This window comes from Perognathus longimembris, chromosome 9 (genome assembly GCF_023159225.1).
Source record: "Perognathus longimembris pacificus isolate PPM17 chromosome 9, ASM2315922v1, whole genome shotgun sequence".
Taxonomy (NCBI): domain Eukaryota; kingdom Metazoa; phylum Chordata; class Mammalia; order Rodentia; family Heteromyidae; genus Perognathus; species Perognathus longimembris.
In genome coordinates this window covers 62,284,529-62,306,469 of record NC_063169.1, presented here as the reverse complement: position 1 = coordinate 62,306,469, position 21,941 = coordinate 62,284,529, and the positions used below count along the sequence as shown (strand labels likewise).

The following is a 21,941-nucleotide window of genomic DNA, read 5'->3' as shown; positions in this document are numbered from 1 at the left end:
TCTCTTAAAGGAGTTAAGTTGCTGTTGTCAATGCTTACTTTTCAATGAGGCCCAGAGTACTGTTGGCACATTTTTATAGGGCTTAACAAGAGCATTTCATATTTATTGTTCTTAAGAAAGATGTTTTTGCATTAGTTTGCTACTACTAGCAAACAAAAATTAAATTAGAAATATTCAAGCAAGTTATGTTAAAGTCAAATACTAGCTGCATGTTACCTTGATGTTAGGGATGTTACTGTGTTTTATAGCACAGGGACTGTAAGTTTGGAAAGTAAAGGCATGGTTATTATAGAATTCATAGTAAGGCAGTTTTACACAGGCTAAGCTTGACTGGTGCCTTGGACTTTACCATACCTGGAAATAGAAAAATTCAAATTGGAGCTGTTCTTGGTTGGCCCATTGCCATTTTTGCAGCTTACAAATTTTTAATTATGTAACTGCAGTGAGCTCATCTCTACTGGATACTTCTTTTCCAGGGCAGGTCCAGGAACTGGGTCTGGAGCCTTGAAAGCAGAAGAGAAACTAGAGTAAACTAGAGGCAGGCAAAATAAATAAACTGACCAGATAACATTATGAGATCTAACAGCGGTGAGGTATTCCTAAAGTCTCTAACATAAAATATTTTGAAGTGGGAAAAGAGTTTCTTAGATTACAAGTTACCAGAGGAAGCTTTTTTCTCTTAATCCACCCAACTGCAGTTGGGACTCTCAATTCTAGACACTGAAAAAGTATCTTTTATGAGTTATCTAAGGGCACTAAACAACAGCCTGTCCAACTAAGGACCAGAGTAACTATAATAGAAAAATAACAAAATCCATTTTCTTTAGTAAAACTGGAATTGTGAAGTTCTCATGTTCGGATCACTGTGCTCTTACCTTTCAGTATTACATTTCCTATTCGCTTTTAACGGCTCCCCTAATTTCCCATGATCAGTTCTCAGGGGTTTCTTAAGAAATGCTTTAGAAACATCCAGGCTATGAACCAGAATTTCAAGTTCCAATTTCTCAAAATATTTGGTAATCCTTAAAGGGAGTAAAAAACAACTGACCTTGTTGGAAATTATCTTTTCCATTATCAAGACAGATAATAAGATGATTTTTTTTACATATAAAAACATGTACAGGCAAAAATGACAAAGATTACAGAAATCACAGGATATTAAAAATGGTAGACAATTATACTGATAATTAGATTTCTAGGATCTGGAATTTATGTCCTTATAGTGGGTAGGCTGGCATACTTAAGAGTTTTTCTAAGAAATGAATCCCACAGCAATCAAAATAAATTGAATTTCTGCAGCTGTTGAATGTTAGAATTCTAACAGGACAAAAAATAGTGAAGACAAAGCTGCAGAGAATTTGACTCTGTATTTCTAGTAACTTGATATAACAAAAAAAAATAAAGAGTAAAAATAGGTTTGTGAAAAATGTACTTTCCATCTTTTCTTTTGATGGCCAGTTTCATGGAAAAGAATTCTGGAAAAGAGCTAGGTTCAAATCTGGTTTCAATATAGTCTTGACTTGAAACTTTCTGCAGAAGATTCCTTTCTATTAAGTGGCACACTACCACTCATGTTCCTAGACTATAATGGCATTTAGCCGTAGTACACAAAGCACCTAAAGACGGCACATATCAGGTATCCTATATTCCTTTGTAAATTACTAGGAATAAAATACTTTCTTTTTTTGGTCTTTGCTTGAAACGAGGGTATATTTTCATAAATTCTAAAGCATCAGTTATATAATAAGCTTCAGGTTTAACTAATCTGCATCACATTCTAGGAGATATAAACTCTGATTTATCAACATTGACTTCAGAATAGCTACAAAACATATATAGGATGATTCAATTCTAAGAACTTATGATAAAATATTATAACTTGCATTTAAGGTATACAGATTCATCATACACTACAAGACATGGAATTCCTCTCTCTCTCTAGGTAGAGTAGAATATATCAACACAATTCTTGTTTAAAAAGTTATAGACTTAGGGCTGGGAATGTGGCTTAGCAGTAGTGTGCTTGCCTAGCATGCATGAAACCCTGGGTTCGATTCCTCAGCACCACATAAACATAAAAAATCCAGAAGTGGTGCTGTGGCTCAAGAGGTAGAGTGCTAGCTATCTTTGAGCCAAAGAAGGGGGGGGGGGGAGAGGAGGAGGAGGGGGAGAGAGGAGGAGGGGGAGAGAGGAGGAGGGGGAGAGAGGATGAGGGAGGGAGAGGATGAGGGAGGGAGAGAGGGAGAGAGGGAGGGAGGAAGGGAGGAAGGGAGGGAGGAGGAGGAGGAGGAGGAATAGACGTAGAATGCAGACTTTTCTTAAAAATGTAATCAATAGATGGTCTAACTTGGTTTTTTAGTCAGGAAAGTCTTTAAAAGGAAAAGAAAAGCCTTACATTACATATAGGCAATAATTTTCCTCTTACTGATGATAGAACAGTGGGTTCCACACAAAATTATTATTTACCAAATATGGCTCAAAGATCAGATTACACCTTCTCTGACATTACCGAGTAATAGAGCAAGCATCAAAAGCCACAAGGAATTAAAAAAAAGAGAAAGATTTCCTTACAGTCACTCTAAATGTATTCACTACCACATTGTATTTCAAAATAGTTTATTCAAAATGGAGATATGGCAAGATTAAAATTTTCAGAGAGAAAAAAGTATTAGAAGGATTTTCCTTTACTACCCCATACAGATAGGCTTTTAGCTTAGGACCACTGAAGGGAACAAAACACACACACACACACACACACACACACACACACACACACACACGCATAAAGGCAATAAAGTTAAAAACTTCAATGATACTGAAACATAGCTTTATTTGATAGACTAACATACATATAGTGTTTTTATCTGCTTGCATTTTGAGACATGGTCTCACTACTGCGGGTTCACCTGGATTGGAAGTCCCCTAGACTGCCTCCCAGGTACAGGGATTACAGGTGTATGTCATGATCCCTGGCTTATATGCTTCATTATTAACACATAACACAACACAATCTAACAGGAGTCTAAAACACAACCATAATTTGAAGTAATAAAATGCATAAATCATATATAGATATTTACAACTATAAAGTAACAGGAAATTGCCAATTCTCTCTCTCTCTTTTTTTTTTTTTTTTGCCAGTCCTGTGGCTTGAACTCAGGGCCTGGGCACCGCGCCTGAACTTCTTTTCTTTTGCTCAAGGCTAGCACTCTACCACTTGAGCCACAGCACCACTTCTGGTCTTTTCTGTTTATGTGGTACTGAGGAATGGAACCCAGGGCTTCATGCATGCTAGGCAAGCACTCTACCACTAAGTCACATTTCCCTCCCCAACCAAGTCTTTTTATTAGTAATAAAAACATAAGCCAGGCACTAGTGGCTCACACCTATAATCCTATCTACTGAGGTGGCTGAGATATGAAGATCACAGTTTGAATCCAGCCAAGGCAGGAAATTCCTGAGACTCTTATTGCCCTCCAATTAACCATCCAAAAAAGCCACAAGTGAAGCTGTGGCTCATGTGGTGGCACAGCTAGCTTTGAGCAAAGAAAAGTTCAGGGAGAATGCCCAGGCCCTGAGATCAAACCCCAGGATAAAAACAAAACAAGTATATATGTACATATAGGTACCACACATTGTGGTTTGTTGCTTAAAACTGTAACAGAGGGAAATGCTGAAGTTCAGTGAAAAGTTAACAAAATAACTTTTTTCTCCTCCAAACACACTTAACTCTAAATTCTCTCCTCAGATCTCTCTAGGGTCATGTAGCCTAGATTAAAACCCTTTTATTAAATCCACCTTCTTTTATTTCCCACCAGTCCTACACCCTTTGGAATTCAGTCAGGCTTGTTTGAACACATCTGGCTCCCCTTCTTTGCCATATCTACTGCCCTTACTTAGAGTGAAAATTGTAACTGTTCTTCAAGACCAGCTCTACTTTCAACTCCTTCTTGAACCTTAGTCTCCAGTTTCAGTCCACATGGGCTCTATCCTTACAACTACTAATGTTCCCATGGATCAACACTTTATGATTCAACATTTAATATTCTTTTAGTTTCACTTCTTTGGGGACATGGATTATGTGCTTAGATATAGAATACTGACATTGTATAACATAGTACATAAAGTATATGCACTAAGTAAAGTGATCTTGATAACTTAAACATTAGAAGATCACTTATTTGGCAATTTCAAATACCAGAAAATGTATTGGGAAGGGCCCAACTCCTCCTGAGCAGCTAAAGCAGACATTATAAATTAAGCTAATAAAAGTTCACCTCTAAGAACCTAGCTATCCTTCTATGTAGCAAAAACCCAGGAACCTATTTACTGGGCAGCAATTAATCTTAGGTAAATCAGGGAAGAAGTACTAAAGAAGGCACAAAAAGGATTCATTTATTCCTAAACTATCTGGTAAATGTCTACACCTCACCAGACTAGAGTCTATAGATTCATTTCTCACACAGCGAACTGAATTGCTAGTCTTTGGACTAGAACCTAGGGTTGCTGACTTGTTTTGAATATTTGTGTAATGTGGATATTTTAAAGTATCCAAATAAAATGTCTCTATAAATGTAGATTGAGGTAATTTTCCATTATATTAGGGAAGTAGTTGGTACTTTACCCCATGATCAATATTTGAATCATAAAAACTTTTGTTTCCACACAGAGCTCTACAAAAGCTGTCCCACTAATCTCACAGACAAGTTTATCTATAGAAATACTGGTCATAGGGTGAGGCAGCAATGACAGTAGTATGCTGTGGGCCAGAAACAAGGAACTGTTCTTCCCATCCTTGAAGCCCTACAGTTGCTTATGGTTTTCTTCATGGCTTACTGCGGGAAATTACTTTTTCCTAAGGGGAAGTTCTTAGACTAACAGCAATGGAATTCAGAGAGTGAGGGGGGAAAAAAGACAGAGTGGAATTGGAACAAATATATTAACAGCCTGACGATATTATGCCAACAACCTAAGTTCATCGTGTTTAATACTAAACTGCCTCCTACCTACTTATGTATTTCTCTTAATTATCAATGGCATGATTATAAAACTAGAAGTATCAGTCATATCTCCAGTTGTTTTCTTTCCACATTCAATCAATGGCAAGGTTCACTAACCACTCCCACAAGTCTCTTTTATGCATCCTTTACTTTCTATTCTCACCTAATATTTTAGTCCAGGTTGTTACCTGAACAATCACAATAACAACAAACTCACTGGATGGCTTCTTCTATTATTAAGTCTTTCTAAGCTGTATTTACAATGGTAACAAACTTACTAGCTGCCTAAAATATAGAATGGGTAATTTTTGTTTTTCTCCACAAAAGAGGTAAGAGATTTAAAAAAAACTATACTGTGGGGGCTGGGAATATGGCCTAATGGTAGAGTGCTTGCCTTGTATGAAGCCCTGGGTTTGATTCCTCTGCACCACATATACAGAAAAAGCCAAAACTGGAGCTGTGGCTGAAGTGGTAGAGTGCTAGCCTTGAATGAAAAGAAGCCAGGGACAGTGCTCAGGCCCTGAGTTCAAGCCCCAGGACTTGCAAAAAGAAAAAATCATACTGTGTACTAAATTTCTGTGGAAGTTGCTGACACTGACAGAGAATAATGGGAAAAAGGAAAGGCAAGTGGTTATTTGAGAATCAAACACAATAAGAGTAAAAGAAAGTTAAGTTGTAAAAAAGAAGGGCATCAAGAAAGCCAAATGAAGGAATGGTTATAAAGGTTGCTTGACTTTTCTTTTGGTTGTGCTAGGACTGAACTCAAGCAGGTATTCTACTACTTACTTCCACCTCTAGTCCTTTTTGCTTTTGTTTTTAGGTAGGGTCTTACATCTTTGCCAGGGCTGGCCTTGTCTCATAATCCTTTTACCTCTGCCTCCCAGATAGCTGGGATTACTGGAATATGCTACCATGCTCAACCTGTTAACGCTTTTAAAATAACTTTCTAATAAAAATTCTTCTATTGATAGTTCATACTTAATAAGAACCAAGTAGTAGGTCAAATGCTTTATAATGTATTTGCCCATTTAATGCTCCAAATAATCTTATGATAGGTATTAGACTCAGTTGACTCCATATCTCTCATAAAAAGGATCATTTTTTATTCTCACTTATTCTCCCAAGATGCTTTAAGCACTACACATCTTTAGTATAGTAGTCAACAGTACCAGAGAAAGCCATTCTTTCCGCCAATTTTATCAATCCATCACAGACTAAGGTAATATTTACTTCTATTTGTATAGAGACCACACTGAAGTTCAAGCCCCAGTACTGGAATAAAAAAAATATGTGTATAGACAGCCATATATACCTACAAGTACATACACGTTATGGACCTAGAAATAAGATACTTTGACTTAAAAACTACCTGTTTTCCTGGCATTTAAATCTACACTGGAATAGTAAAGGCTCATGGTTATTTTATCTCATAAAGCTCAAAAGTGAAAAAGTATATGAAAAGACTCTTGTGTAATTATGCCTGAAGGGAAACTTGGCTCACACTTCCACCATCTATCTGAAGTGGGGAGGACTCAGTGCAAGGTAGACAGATGAACATTCCTTTCTTTTAAATGTACACAAGAAATTTTCCACACGGCATGTTACTATGGACTCAATAAGCCCTCCTACTATTTGCAATGTGGAATCCATTGAACACAAAAATTTGGGCCACGATTAGATGAATATGCAGAAACTCATTACTGCTGGGGGAAAAAAATAGCAAAGGAACATGTGTGCCTCACTGACCTTAGCTCAGTGATACTGTAATTCAGGCGTGCTTTCTCTAGCACTGAAATGCTTGTTTAAAAGCATCAAAGAGATACTCAACCATAACCTGTACTTGAAATCTCAAACTCACTCAAGTCTTCTAGCTCTAAACTGTGGTAGTCTATGCTCATTCATTCACAAATATCTAGTGATACCTCGTATGCTAATAAGGCATTGTACTAACTTACATTTATTGGAAATCATTGAAAAGTAAACAGATTGATTATAACCTGGTAAATTTTACAATAAGGTTAAATAAAACTAAGTGCTAGTAATATACATGTATATGTACATATAGATCAAATAAGTATGGTTAAAGAATGTAACTATGGTTTCCAAAATATCTGTCCCTCAAATTATTTCTCAATCACATTGTTTCTGTGTCTTTAATATCAAATATTAAGAGTCTAATGACATACAAAACCAATCCAAATTTTTACAAAGTTCTCCATGTACTAAGTAATCTGAGTTTTTTCTAACAAATCCTTAAGTAAAGAAAAAAGTTATGTGTATCATTTTAAAATAAATACTATGATTTCTTGTACATCAACTCAAAACTGAATAATCAAAACATTCTATTTCTAATTAATAATTTCTAATTAGTAATTTCTGATTATCTTGTCTAAACTCCATTTCAAGTAGTAAATCATCTACTTGTTATCACCAGTTATGTATCTAAATGGCTTAATGTGTCCAAAAACAAGCTACTGATTGCTTAGCCCTCTCTAAGCTTGCTCTTTCACCACTCTTACCCCTACCTACCTCATTCAACAGCAACTCAATACTCACAACTGCTTGGGCGTCATCCTTAAATTCTCTCTTGGCAACTTCTGCTCACACAGGGTTTGAAACAGACTCAAAACTGACTGCCTTGAACCTTTTCTTGTTACCACCAGATGCCAACCACTATTTACCTCTCATCTGGATTAGTGCAGTAATTTCCAAAATGGTCTCTGTGCTCACATCTTTGTTTCATTCCCTGGGTATACTGCTCATACAGTAAATATTTAAAAAGGGAAGTTAGTGGGGCACTGGTGGCTTTCCTAGCTACTCAAAAGGCTGAGATCTGAGGGTAGTGGCTCAAAGCCAGTCTGGGCAGACAAATTCCCAAGACCTTTACTTTCCAATTACCCACCAAAAACCAGCCTGAGCACTTAAGGCCCTGAGTTTAAGCTGCAATACTGGCACATGCACATGTGCACGTGCACACATGTGTGTGCACACACAGAAAGAGAGAAAAGAAAAAAAATTACCAGTAACCTGACAAGCAGCATCTATACAAACCCTATAGTCTGCAAATACTTAATAATGAAAGACTGAATGCTTTTCCCTGAAGATCAAGTTTGTTTGCTTTCCTCATTTCTACTAAACAGTCCTGAAATTGCCAGCCAGAAAAGGCTACTAAAAGAAAAGGAAATAAAAGGCACAATGACTGGAAAAGATAGTTAAAACTGCCTATAGACACATTAGAAAATAGAACCTATATTAAAAACAAAAGAATTTTGTAAAGTCTTAGAATATAAGGTCCAACCACAGAAATCAACTATGTTGACATACACTAACAGAGAACAATTCGTGATCAAAATTAAGAACAAAATAAGCACTTAAAAAATTAGGTATGGGGGCTGGGAATACGGCCTAGTGGCCAGATGCTTGCCTCATATACATGAAGCCCTGGGTTCGATTCCCCAGCACCACATATACAGAAAATGGCCAGAAGTGGCGCTGTGACTCAAGTGGCAGAGTGCTAGCCTTGAGCAAAAAGAAGCCAGGGACAGTGCTCAGCCGCCCCTGAGTCCAAGGCCCAGGACTGGCAAAAAAAAAAAATAGGTATGGGGCTGGGAATGTGGCCTAGTAGTAGAGTGTTTTCCTTGCATGCATGAAGCCCTGGGTTTGATTCCTCAGCACCACATATACAGAAAAAAAGCAAGAAGAGGCACTGTGGCTCAAGTGGTGGAGTGCTGGCCTTGGGCAAAAAGAAGCCAGGGACAGTGCTCAGGCTCTGAGCCCAAGCCCCAGAATTGGCAATCAATCAATCAATAAAATAAAAAATTAGGTATGAACATAGGAGTTGAATATTGCAAACTACAAAATGCTCATGAAAGATGTAAACAAATGAAGAGACATACCAAGTTGATGGATTGAAAGATTTGACAAAATAAATTTTCTCCCAAATTGAATTACAGATTTAATGAATTCTTGCCAAAACTTCAGTGGTATGTTTTTGTAGATTCTAAATGACTATATTATATTGGAAGGAACTGGAATAGCAAAAAAAAAAAAAAAATCTGTAAGAGAATAAAGTCAGAGAAATACACCATATTTTGGGCATTCAAAATATAGTAAGGCACTCACTATTGGAGGAATAGACACAAAGATCAATAAAGAACATAGAATTGAGAAATAGGCCCTACAGTTATGGTCATCTGAGTTTTGAGAAAGCTGCAAAAGCAAATCAATGGAGTACTGTCTTTTCAACAAGTGGTGCTAGAACAATCGACTATCTATAGGCACAAAGCCTCCACAACCTTACATAAAAATTAAGTCAAAATAGATCATAGATCTACATATATAAGCTATAGACCTTTAAGGAAAATGCTAGGAGAAAAATCTCTGGCACCTAAAGTAAGCTGATGAAGTGTTCTAAGAAATGACAAGAAAGGCACAATCTTAAAAGAGAAGCAACATGTCAGAAGAAACTATTTTTTTTTTTTTTTTTTTTGGCAGTCCTGGGGCTTGGTCTCAGGGCCTGAGCACTGTCCCTGGCTTCTTCTTGCTCAAGGCTAGCACTCTGCCACTTGAGCCACAGCGCCACTTCTGGCCATTTTCTGCATATGTGGTGCTGGGGAATTGAACCCAGGGCCTCATGTATACGAGGCAAGCACTCTTGCCACTAGGCCATATCCCCAGCCCCAGAAGAAACTATTTGTAACTCAACATACACAACAAGGGTTTTGGATCTAGAATGCCTAAAGAACTCTCTAGCCAGGCACCAGTGGCTTATCCCTGTAATCCTAGCTACTCAAGACACTGAGATCTGAGGATTGCAGTTCAAAGCCAGCCCAGGCAGGAAAGTCCAGGAGACTCTTCTCTCCAATTAACCACCAGAAAAATCACAAGTGGCTCTGTGGCTCAAGTGGTGAGTGCTAGCCTTGAGCTGAAGAGCTCAAGGGCAGTGCCCAGGCCCAGAGTTCAAGCCCTACAACCGACAAAAACAAAACAAAACAAAACAAAAAAAGAACTCTCTAAACTCAACAAAAGAAAACAATGCAATTAAAATACAAGCAAAAGACTTGAACAGATATAAAGGATCTAGAGAAAGAAAAGAAGCGGGCAAAAATGTGTTTAACATCCTCAGACATTGGAGAAATAAAAGCTAATCTTAATAAATGACATTTCCCCTATGACTGACAGTACCAAGTATGGTATGAAGAGAAACTGGATTTCTTATACTGTTGTTGCAATGTAAAACAGTACTGCTACTAAGGAAGTCTGTCTTGTTTTTAAAATCTGAACATGCATTTGTCACACAGTCTAACTTTACTTTTCACTATCCTGTAGAGATCATATATTTTCACGGGCAAAACTGTTTACAGCAACTTTAATTTTGTAGCCCCCAGAGACCACAAAGTCTTTCAAAACAGTATTCAATAATATACTTCTCAACATTAACAAGGAATAAGTATAGACACATGCAACAACTTGGCTAAATAAAAGGCATTATGTAGAGCAAATAAAAAGAAAATTACAAAAGCAACACCATGTAGGAATCCATGTATATAATATTCTCAAGGTGACAAAATTAAAGTAACAAGCCGGCTCTCATGGCTCACAGCTGTATTCCCAGCTACTCAAGAAGCTGAGATCTGAGGACTGCAGCTCAATGCCAGCCTTGGCAGTGAAGTCTGTGAGACTCTTACCTCCAATTAACCATCAAAAAGCAGCAAACAGAGCTGTGGCTCAAGTGCTACAGCCTTGAGTAAACAAAGCTAAGTGAAAATGTAAGGCCCTGAGTTCAAGTCCCAGTACCTGTTGTACACAAAAAAAATTACACTAACAGGGAACAGATTGGAGCTTGTCAGGGGGTTTAAGGCTACAGAGAACAGTAAGATTAGCCAAAGGGTAAGACAAAGGAATTACTTTGTGATGAAACAATTCTATAGTCTGACTATAGAAATTGGTGACAAGATAAATCTGTACACATGATAAACACAAACACCAATATTAAATTCTAAGAAACAAGGAGAAATGCAATCTAGTTATAATCTTAAAACCCTTATTAGCTTCCAGTCTCATGCTGAATAAAATTTGAAGTCCTACCACAAAGTAAAATCCCTAGATGTAAAGCACACACACACTCAATTTGGATTTCATCTGTCTTTTCCTCTCTCTCTACTTTCAGTTACACTGAACTCTCTCCCAGTTGCTAGAAAATGGCAAGCAGGCTCCCACCTAGAGTTCTGTGTGTTCTGCTTCTTCTATTTGTAAGGGTCCCATTACAACTTAATTCAGGTAGTTATCCAATTGTCAATTAATCAGAAAATGTTTCCTACTGGGTGCTAGTAGCTCATACCTGTAATGCTAGGTTCTCAGGATGCTGATGCATGAGGACTGAGATTCAAAGCTAACCTAGGGAAGGAAAGTCCATGAGAACCAGCAAAAAAATTGAGCGAGAATGTGAGGTTCTGAGTTCAACCTCTAGTACCACCAGGAAGAAAAAAAAAAAAAAGGAAGAGAGAAAGCCTTCCCCATCTCCTTCCATTTAAATAATACCTTTTTCTTCTCTCTTAAGGAAACTTAAAGTCAATAAACAGTAGAGTATGGTAGCTTATGTCTATAATCCCCAGCTACTTGGGAAGTGGAGATCAAAGGACTGAGGTTTAAGGCTAGTTTGGACAAAAAAGTTATGAGCAAGATCCTCATGTCAACAATTAAAATGAGCACAGTGACACATGTCCTATAATCTCAGTATACAGAAAGTACAGGAAGGAGAATCTCAGTAAGAGGATGGGTTCCAGGGTAAGACTCTACCTGAAAAAAATATAAAGCACAAAAAGGCTGGTGGTATGGCTCAAGTGGTAGAGAACTGCCTAGAAAGCCCAAGGGTCTGCATTGAAAGACCAGTATTGCCCAAAACAAAACAAAACAACCTGATAAACAAGATTCAAATTCCTTCTTCATCTGTTACTCCTCTGGTCTGTTTTGGATCGGTGAATATCACCATTATATGCACTACAAACTAAGCCAGAGCAGGTGTGCTCCTTACCTTTACTTTACACTCAGTATTCCCTTCTCAAGTACATCACCTACTCATGTTCTTATATATCCTATCATAAGCTTTAATTCAGATCCTATTCAACTCATAATAGATGGTCATAAGACTGATCTCTCTCTCCCAAAACTATCTCTTTACTGCAGCTGGAGTCTTTCTAGAATGCTGATGTAAGTATTTGCTTTTCAGCACTGATAGGATGAAGTAAAAATTTAAGAGTATACAGGTACCTTCATGATCTCTCTTCTAATTTTCCTCTCATTTCCTACTAACGAGGAGCCTAATGCATGCACTGTGGAACTCCTCATAATTACTAAACTTTTGGCCTGCTGTCTCTTCTGTTCAAAATGACCTCTCTATTCATCCATCCACTCCACAACTAGCTTTCTCCTTGTCTGATACAAACTGAGATGGTCATCTTTCTTATGATGATTTCCCTGTTGTACTTTGTTAAAAAATCTCTTATTGAATCAAATAATACCTCCTGTAGAACTCTATTTTGTTTAATCCTGTCGCAGCATTTGTTACGTTCTATCATTTTCATTTGTAATCACGATCCCAGAATGACAACCACCCTATCTTAAGCTGTCCAAATCTCTTATTTACCAAATACCTGGCACACACTACCGAATTCAAGACTACTGAGTTAGTTTGAATAATAAAAATTTAACACGAGACACCATGAGGAAATAAGTAATGCATCAATTCTTGGGTGAGCAGCTACTCTACACAGAGGTGCCAGGTAAAACACAGGAAACTCCATTTGGAGTGTCTTTTTATTCTTTCAGTTATGTCATTTTTACATAAAAATTGAAGAATTGATTAGAAGCTTATTTTGGCTAAGATCACCAGTTCAATTCCCATGAACCAGTTATCTACCCCAAAAGGGTTCCACTTTCAGAGCTATAACAATGTCACTGGACAGTCATTCTTCAGATGTATTCATGAGAGGAAAATCTCATGAAGAGAATGAGGATGTCTCACTCAAGCCAACCAATGACCTTAGCTAGGAAATCTCAAAGAGCACCCAGGTCCAACCAGCATGTGTCAGTGCTTTTTTATATATAAAAGCAGAATTGCCATATGTGGAAGTGAGAATTTTCTTTTGAAATCCCCCTTTCCACATGCTTATTTTTCCACTTCCTGGGAAGTCATCATAAAAATGGCAAACAGTATGTTAGTCAAATATAATTCTGCTACATGTTCATTACACAAAGTAAACAGCAATTAAAATATACAATACCTGTATTTCTAGTCACTTATTTGACCTTGATCCTTTTAGATGTTCCTTTCAGGACATTTTTCCTTCACTTCTAGTACCTATGTAATGTGGTTAATTATTTATCTACCTAAGGGCAGAAGAGCAGATGCTCATTTATCAAGCTATAAACTGTTTTTTTTTTAATAACTAAAAAAAAACCCACCCCAAGATCCAAAACAAAACAAAACACAAAGTAATAAAACTTAAACTACCTCCCTCACCTGTTACTCCCTTGGTCTGTTTTTGGATTAGTGAAGGTCACCACTACATTGTATGCAATAGATTAAATCGATTACAATTTGCTCTGAATTCTTTTAAGTGTAATGAGTTTTTGTTGTTTGAAGAAGCTGAGATCTGAGGATCAAGGTTTGAAGCCACACAGGGCAAGAAAGTTCATGAAATCCTTATCTCCAATTAGCCACCCAAAAAATCAAAAAGTGGAGGTGTGTGACTCAAATGGTAGAGTGCGAGTTTTGAACAAAGAGGCAGCAGCCAGCCCCTGAGATCAAGCCCCAGTGCTGGTACATGCACGTGTGCACACTCACACACACATACACACACACACACACAATACTCTGGAAATGGTAGCATAAAAGCATCAGGGGCGGGAATAGTGGCAAGAGTGCTTGCCTCCTACACATGAAGCTCTCGGTTCGATTCCCCAGCACTACATATATGGAAAATGGCCAGAAGGGGTGCTGTGGCTCAGGTGGCAGAGTGCTAGCCTTGAGCAGGAAGAAGCCAGGGATGGTGCTCAGGCCCTGAATCCAAGGCCCAGGAGTGGCCAAAAAAAAAAAAAAAAAAAAAGAAAGCATCAAAGATTCTTGGGAGAATGTCAACAATGTGGAAGAAAGTCTACACAATAGACTTTATATCAAGATTTCATGATTCTTTTGTTGTTGCACTATTGGGTTTTGAACTCAAAGCCTTGAGCTTACTAAGCAGCTTCAATCTGCCACAGATCCATGCCACCAGCCTTATTATTGACTTTAAATTGAGGAAACAATGAACGAGAAACTGATGCAAACATAAAAATGAAAAATTTACTGACCTAATTATTACTTGTATTAAGTGACCCATCTGAAAGGATTTCAAAATATGATGGGTTTCAAGATAATGGTACTTGATCAAATAAAAATAAAACCTTGGTATATTTTAAACACACATAATACACAGATGGTGACTTTTGTTAACAGCAAAATATATGGCTCCAAAGACAATGCTGAAAAGACCAATATGTACCTCACAATTATTCTGCAATAACATGTAATTTATCCAGTGGTAATGACAAATTGTCATCATTGTTTATACTTGTGACTTTATTTTAAAGACTGCTTAAAAACTGCACATAGGGCTGGGGATGTGGCTTAGTGGTAGAGTGCTTGCCTACCATGCATGAAGCCCTGGGTTCAATTCCTCAGTACCAGATAAACAGAAATGCCCCAAAACGGTACTGTGTCTAAAGTCGTGGAGTGCTAGCCTTGAACAAAAGAAAAGTTCAGGAGCAGTGCCCAGGCCCTGAGTTCAAGCCACAGGACTGGCAAGAACAAAAACAGAACAAAACAACAAAAAACTACACAGAGCTAGGACTAAAGAGTATTATTTATCTGTAAGAGATGTCATTCATATATATAAACTAGAGAATATTTAAAATATATTTAACAAAATGAAGTCTGTTTTTAACTATGTCACAAGGAACTGGATTTCTATTCAATAGAAATAATGTTACAGTCAAATAGGAAGGGCTCAAAAGTTCAGTAAGTAATTAATAGAACTATATGATTAATGTTCAGTGAGGGGGCTGGGAATATGGCCTAGTGGCAAGACTGCTTGCCTTATATACATGAAGCCCTGGGTTCGATTCCCCAGCATCACATATATAGAAAACGGACAGAAGTGGCGCTGTGGCACAAGTGGCAGAGTGCTAGCCTTGAGCAAAAAGAAGCTAAGGGACAGTGCTCAGACTCTGAGTCCAAGGCCCAGGACTGGCAAAAAAAAAAAAAAAAAAGTTCAGTAAGTAAATAATAGAATTTTATGATCAATGTTAAAATATTATCTATGCAAACTCCATTAAATACTAACTAGCATTGTACAATCATAAAATCAGCTCACTCAACAGATTAAGAAAAAATCTTTAGGAATAATCAAAGTGATAGACACAGTTAATCCAGTAAAAAAAACAAACCACAAGCACAGGTCAGCACTGACTCCCTTATACATGTGAAATACGTAGAAAGACTTTTGCAGAAATAACTGAAAAAAAGGCTAGCAATTTAAATAAGTACCAAGATCAGCTGTAGATCTCTATACAGATAAGGTGGCATACATTTTGTATTATTATATTTAACTTCATATTTGAGGGGTTTTCAAAATCTAATCCATACCAATCAGATGCTTTTTCTACATAAATACAAATTTTAGATCTATTGCTTTATCCACAAGAGTAGGTAAGAAAATGCAGAAATAATAACCTGTATGCTTACTTTATGGTTTTAAAAAATGTTATTTTACACCAGGTGTTAGTAGAGTTACACATATAATCCTAGCTATTCTGGAACCAGAAATCAAGATCAAAGTTGTATGCCAGTGAGACTCCATCTTTAAAAGAACCAACAAAAAAAGTATGCATTTTACCCTGGTATTTAGGAGTTACAGTAAACAAAACAGTGTAGATCATACCTTTCATTCTATTTGTAAAACTGAAGAAAGCAGATACTCTGAAGGAAAAACCCAGTAGAGCCAAATTCCATTATGAAATTACTTCCCATTATTTAAGCTATAGAATTGTCAGTTATTTAACTACGAGAGTTTACCTTGTTTTACTTAGCAGATTACTTTTTATAAATAAGTTTGCTAAATAAAAGGTGACTAAAATGAAGCTAATAGGAAAAAGGTATATGTAAGAAAAATTGCCCCCAAAAGCATAGGATGGGATGTGGGAGACACTAGCACATGCAAAGTACTGCATTCCATCCCTAGCACCACAAAGCAAGCACAGAAGCTCATTTACATTTTGAGTGTTACTTCATGAATGCCACTAGGTTCCAGGTAAATACTGTGTTCTATCTAGCATAAGAAATGCAGAAAATGTGGCTGAGCTACACCATGTATGGTTGAAAAGTCATTAGCTAAAGAGTTTGAGTGACATATCCACAAGGATACAATTAGCAATTAAACTCACATTTGAATTTTCTTCTGATACCAAACTGACCCCAAAATAAGATTAAGATAATTGTTGGAGAGTGACAATCTGACAAGCTAAAGATATCAACTAAAAATCAAAGTAGTATTTCTTCAGCTCCTAAGAATTAAAATCAGATGAAATACCTTCCCTAAGCTCTTATTAGAGTCACTGCGTTGGGTGTTTTCTCTGCCTATTCAAAATGTACCTGGAGGGGGGATCAATATGCTGCAAGGTCAAGTTGCAGAGGTGAAGTATTTATTTGTATTAGCAAGTATTCTCTACTTAATGAAGAATGGAAAAATCACTTCACTGACATGCATTTTCTACACTGATCAGGCAACATCTTAGGCTGTGCAGCTAATAAATTGCCAAGTAAGCTGATGATACTCCCAATTTTGCTAATGCTAGAAGTTAACATTAAGGTATGAAAGGTCAAATGTAATTTTCTTTTCTTTTTTCTTTTTGCCAGTCCTGGGCCTTAGACTCAGGGCCTGAGCACTGTCCCTGGCTTCTTTTTGCTCAAGGCTAGCACTCTGCCACTTGAGCCACAGCGCCACTTCTGGCCGTTTTCCACATATGTGGTACTGGGGAATTGAACCCAGGGCTTCATGTATACGAGGCAGGCTCTCTTGCCACTAGGCTATATTCCCAGCCCTGCAATTTTCTTAACGTAAGTAAGTTTAGAGTCAAACCTTAAGACTCAAAATATTAATGATTCAGATCAAAGTAATTAACATACTAGAAGAATTCACTATCAAAATTACTATCACACAGCACATTTCAAAATGTAATTGTGCTTTTGAACAATTAGATGAATAGTAATTAATATTCATATATTTCTACCAAAATCTCTACTAAAATGTGTTTTTTATTTAATCTTGTGTCCCCTTCCTCTCTCTTTACAGAGCCTTTATAGCCACCACTTTATTATTTGTCTTCTGTGACTTCTAGTAGAAGCATTGCCATTACTATATTTGCTCTTACTTGTAAATGAAACAAAAATATCATTTTCTGTAAGGAGGCAATTGAATGACCACAAATTCTTACTTTATTCTGCTCTCTTCTACCATACCTGTCTTTGTGTAAATCACTTTTGTTTCTGAAGCCACTAAAAGTAACATCTTACAGTAGTACTTACTCCCAGTGGTAGAGAAATTATTGGCTACGTGAAGAATAACTTGCAACAGAAAAGGAAAAAGCTAACTGGTGCTAAAATTTCAACATCTGAGGAGTGGTTACTGTTACAGTGGGTATGGCAGTAGGTGGGATGACTTCCCCTTTTTGTAAAAACAAGATTTTCCACATCACAGGAATGGAAGTAAATGTCTGAGACAATTAATTCATAAAATGAATTCAGCAGAAAATCTGTTTCACACCAGGGCTGATTGCTCATGCCTATAATCCTAGCTACTCAGGAGGCTGAGATCTTAGAAGCACTGTTTAAAGCTAGCTAGCCCAGGCAGGAAAGTTCATAAGACTCTCAGCTCCAATTAACCACCAGAAAACCAGAAGTGGTGCTGTGGCTCAAGTGGTAGGTACAGTGCTAGCCTTGAGCTCAATAGCTCAAGGACAGTGCCCAGGCCCAGAGTTCAAGCCCCACAAGTGACTAAATAAATAAAATAATCTATGTTTCACAGAAACTGACTTAAAGGGATAAAACACATTTGATCTTTAAGTTAGTAATGTATAATTATGCATGACTGATCATTTTTCTATTCTACTTTTAAAAACTACTGTATCCTGCTGGACATGGTGATACATGCCTTTAATCTTAGTTACTTAGGAGGCTGAAGCAGAAGTTCACAGACCAGTCAGAGCAACTTATTACTGAGACCCTATCTCAAAATGAAAACACAGCTGAGGATGTAGCTTAGTAGCAGACTGTTTGCCTAGCACAATCCAGGACCTACCTGGGTTTGATCCCAACACTGATGCATGGGGGGGAGGTGGGAGTGACTAATCCTTTACACATAGTCCACAGTGTCTTAAGAATAGCGTAATGAGCACTAGTAGCTTCAGTTTCTGGGACATTTTTTTCAAATGTGGCTAGATTTTTTAAAAATGGCATTCAGAAAACTGCATTATCATTTGTGCTTCAAAGCCAGAGAGATTCAGTGCAGCTCCCATCTTCTCAGGCTGAGAGGTACACTTCCAAACAAGGTGTTATACCAAAAAAATGACTAGCACATTATCACTCAACTTTTAGACACACAGCACTCCAGGCAGGCTACAGTCCAAGCACCTACCAGACTCTGGGATAAAGACTGGCAGGAAGAGAAGACATTATTGACTATTCTTGAGAAGGTCAATTGAGAAATCACAGTGTAAAAATGAAAATTATTTGGTCTGAACAGCTATTGCGATCTTGCATCAAAAACTCATTCATTTTTTTATCCTTGTAAAATTTTCCCTAATACTTGTAAATTCTCTGAAATATCTTGTTGGTACAATAAATAATAAAAATATGACAAGTGAGAACATTTGCTAAATACTTACAATGTACCAGACACTGCAAGGTTTAATAAGTATTTACCTGAATTGGAATTTTATACTGTATTTGTTGGTTTCCTGTTGAAATGCTTATAATCAGTTTATCAACCTATGACAAGCCACAATGTTCTTTCACTAGAAAAGGCTGTACTGATATTACTTTGTTTAGGTAACACACACAAACTGTGCAGAAAGTACCAGTGACTGTAAGTTAAGAGTTGTTACATTGGTCTTGTACTATCAAGTAGGCCAGATGACACATACATTAAACCATGTCCATACAGTGCTATAAGAGCTTCTTGGTTCATCAACAACCATGCTTATTTTATAAAATTTCAGATAGGCAATAAACAAAACCACTGAACTTACTGAGTCTCTACTGTATATAATGTTAAAGGCATAGTTGAATTGCCACAACAATTTTTACAGACATTATAAAATTCATTTTACAGATGAGAAAACAAATACTGACAGAATTTAACAGTTGCAAACCTAGTAAGTGGCAAAACTGGGGTTCGTACTAACAGGGTAAATTCTAAAATTTTCTTAGTCCCCCAAAATGAAGTATTTACTATTTTGATTCTGAAATCAGGAACAGTAACTCATGGGACTATGCCCTTCATGAGAGGGGTAGTTCAAATGGCAGAGCACCTGCCTGCAAGCTCCACGCAGAGTTCAATCTCCAGTACCAAAACAATAAGAAAACAAAAAGAGATTATTCATTATGTAGTTTTAAAAGACCAAATAAACAATATACATTTACCAAACCCCTCTTCTGCTTTATTTTTTCCATTTTCTCTTGGCATGCTACATTTTACTGATTATTATGTCGTCTACCATTAAAATACAAAGGAGAGCAGAAATATTTTCTATTTTATTCAGTACTACATCTCTGACATGAGTCTCGAGCACTTCTTAATAAATATTTGTGAAATGAACGTAAGCTTTACACAATAGGAATTCAATATTCATCAGTTGCTTTCTCTTTATACAGGATGCGACTCCTTTGACAACAAATACTGAACTAGATGATTAGAAATACAATAAAATTTCCTATTAAAGTTTTATGTTAAAAATTAATCAAAGCCAGGCACCAGTGGTGGCTCATGCCTGTAATTCCAGCTACTCAGGAGGCTGAGACCAGAGGACTGCAGTTTGAAGTCAGTAGGAAAGTCCATGAAACTTTTACCTTCACTAACCTACACCAAAAAAGAAAAAAGAGCCTTAAAAGTTAAACTGTGGTTCAAATGGTAAAGCACTAGACTTGAGCAAAAGAAACTCAGAGACAGCACCCAGACCCTGAGTTCAAGCTCCAGGACAGGCACTAAAAGGAAAAAAAAAAATCATTGTTTAAAAAAAAAATGAATTGAGGTAGCTAGCTGAATGTGGTGGTATATGTCTGTAGGCTAGCTGAATGTGGTGGTGTATGTCTGTAGCTGGCTGAATGTGGTGGTGTATGTCTGTACTCCCAACATTGAGAAGTTGAGGCGTTATCATCCTGAGTACTAGGTTAGGCTCCGCTACATATCAAGACCCTGGCTCTGTCACAACAAACAAATAAAAATGAATGAGGTAAATAAGCCATATTCAGCAAAGCCTTATTTACCAAGCATCATCTAGAAGATAAGAAGATTTAGGTAAATTCATTTTTGAGCCAATACATTTTAATTGTCAGAACCTTAAAAAAATCTCAAAAAAATCTTGTGCTGATATTAACATCTACCATGACTGCAACTTTAGCAATTCTAATTTGGCTATTCTTCTGAAACACCAACATGTTGGCACTTCTCATTGTGCTCACTCCTTTTAAAAGAACTAGGAAAAGAGAAAGTATATTCTGTAAAATGAGTCAATAAATACCTAACTAAAAGTCATCACCTCATCATAGGAGTTTGTGACTGTTATTTTTGCACTCTCCTCTATTTTTTAAAAAAATCTTTTAAACTAGAAGGCTGAATGTATACTACCACTTAACTACAAAACAGGCTGTCTCAGAAAACAAAAAAAGACAGTCCTTCCGCCTTAATCTAGGACTCTATTCAAAGTCAGTCAAGTAAGATACTGTACCTAAAAACTCCAGTAGGAATTGTAACTTACTAAAGAATTGTAACTTTCTATGTAAGTGAGTGACTTTTTAAGGATCAGAATCATTAGGAAAAATATGTTTAAAGTCTAAATATTTTGGAAATACAAACTAAAGGAAAATGAATATGAACATACATACATTTAATTTTCATAATTTCAATGGCCCCAAATTTGTTACCATCTTAATAGAGAGAATTTTAAGTAAAATGACATACCTAGATTGTCAGAGACTATCAAAAGATTCAGAATATATCTCCTTAGTACAGTCCAGCTTGGTCATAAATGCTTGGCAGCTACCACTCCCTACATATCTACATTTCTAGCTGCCTAAAAATGCTCACCAAAGCCTCTACTAGCATCTCATTCCCTACCTCTTCATTACTGTTTTGCCTCAATCTTCACACTTCCTTCTACAGTCTCAAAATTCATTAAAAAAAAGCCTTAATTTAACATTAGATGGAATAAATGAAACAAAAGTGCTACTACTGTTCTCTGGGTCATGGGAAACCAGCCAAGCAGAGATATAATGGAATTAAAGTGTTTTTTAATTACTTTAACCTATAGACCTTATATACTGTGAAGACTATCAGGATTACCAGAAATTTTATTTAAAAAATCTACAATGAGTAAAAAATTGTCTAAATATACTTTCATTTAATCTGTTTATGTAACGAAATGCGCAGTTATAGAAAATACAGACATTTCTCAAGGACTTTTCTGGCATTTACTCACACAGTAAAAGAACCTACAATTTATCCCTGTTTTTCAAAATGCAGTAGGCTTACTGAACTTACTAACAAAAACAACTAATACTTGATACTGACATAGTTACAGTGCTAGGTAACTACGGAGTTTAACTACAGTTTCCATCATTTGGATGTA

At 36.9% G+C, this 21,941-nt stretch overlaps 1 protein-coding gene across 1 annotated transcript in view; it reads right to left on the bottom strand.

The window, feature by feature from the left end:
• The window catches only part of Tab2 (TGF-beta activated kinase 1 (MAP3K7) binding protein 2), a 37,291-nt gene extending 36,205 nt beyond the window's left edge, over positions 1 to 1,086 (bottom strand). The window contains exon 1 of the mRNA XM_048354265.1: positions 355 to 1,086. The gene's annotated coding sequence lies outside the window, so the exon portion shown is untranslated. The remainder of the gene's footprint in view (positions 1 to 354) is intronic.
• Between the last annotated feature and the right edge of the window lie 20,855 nt (positions 1,087 to 21,941).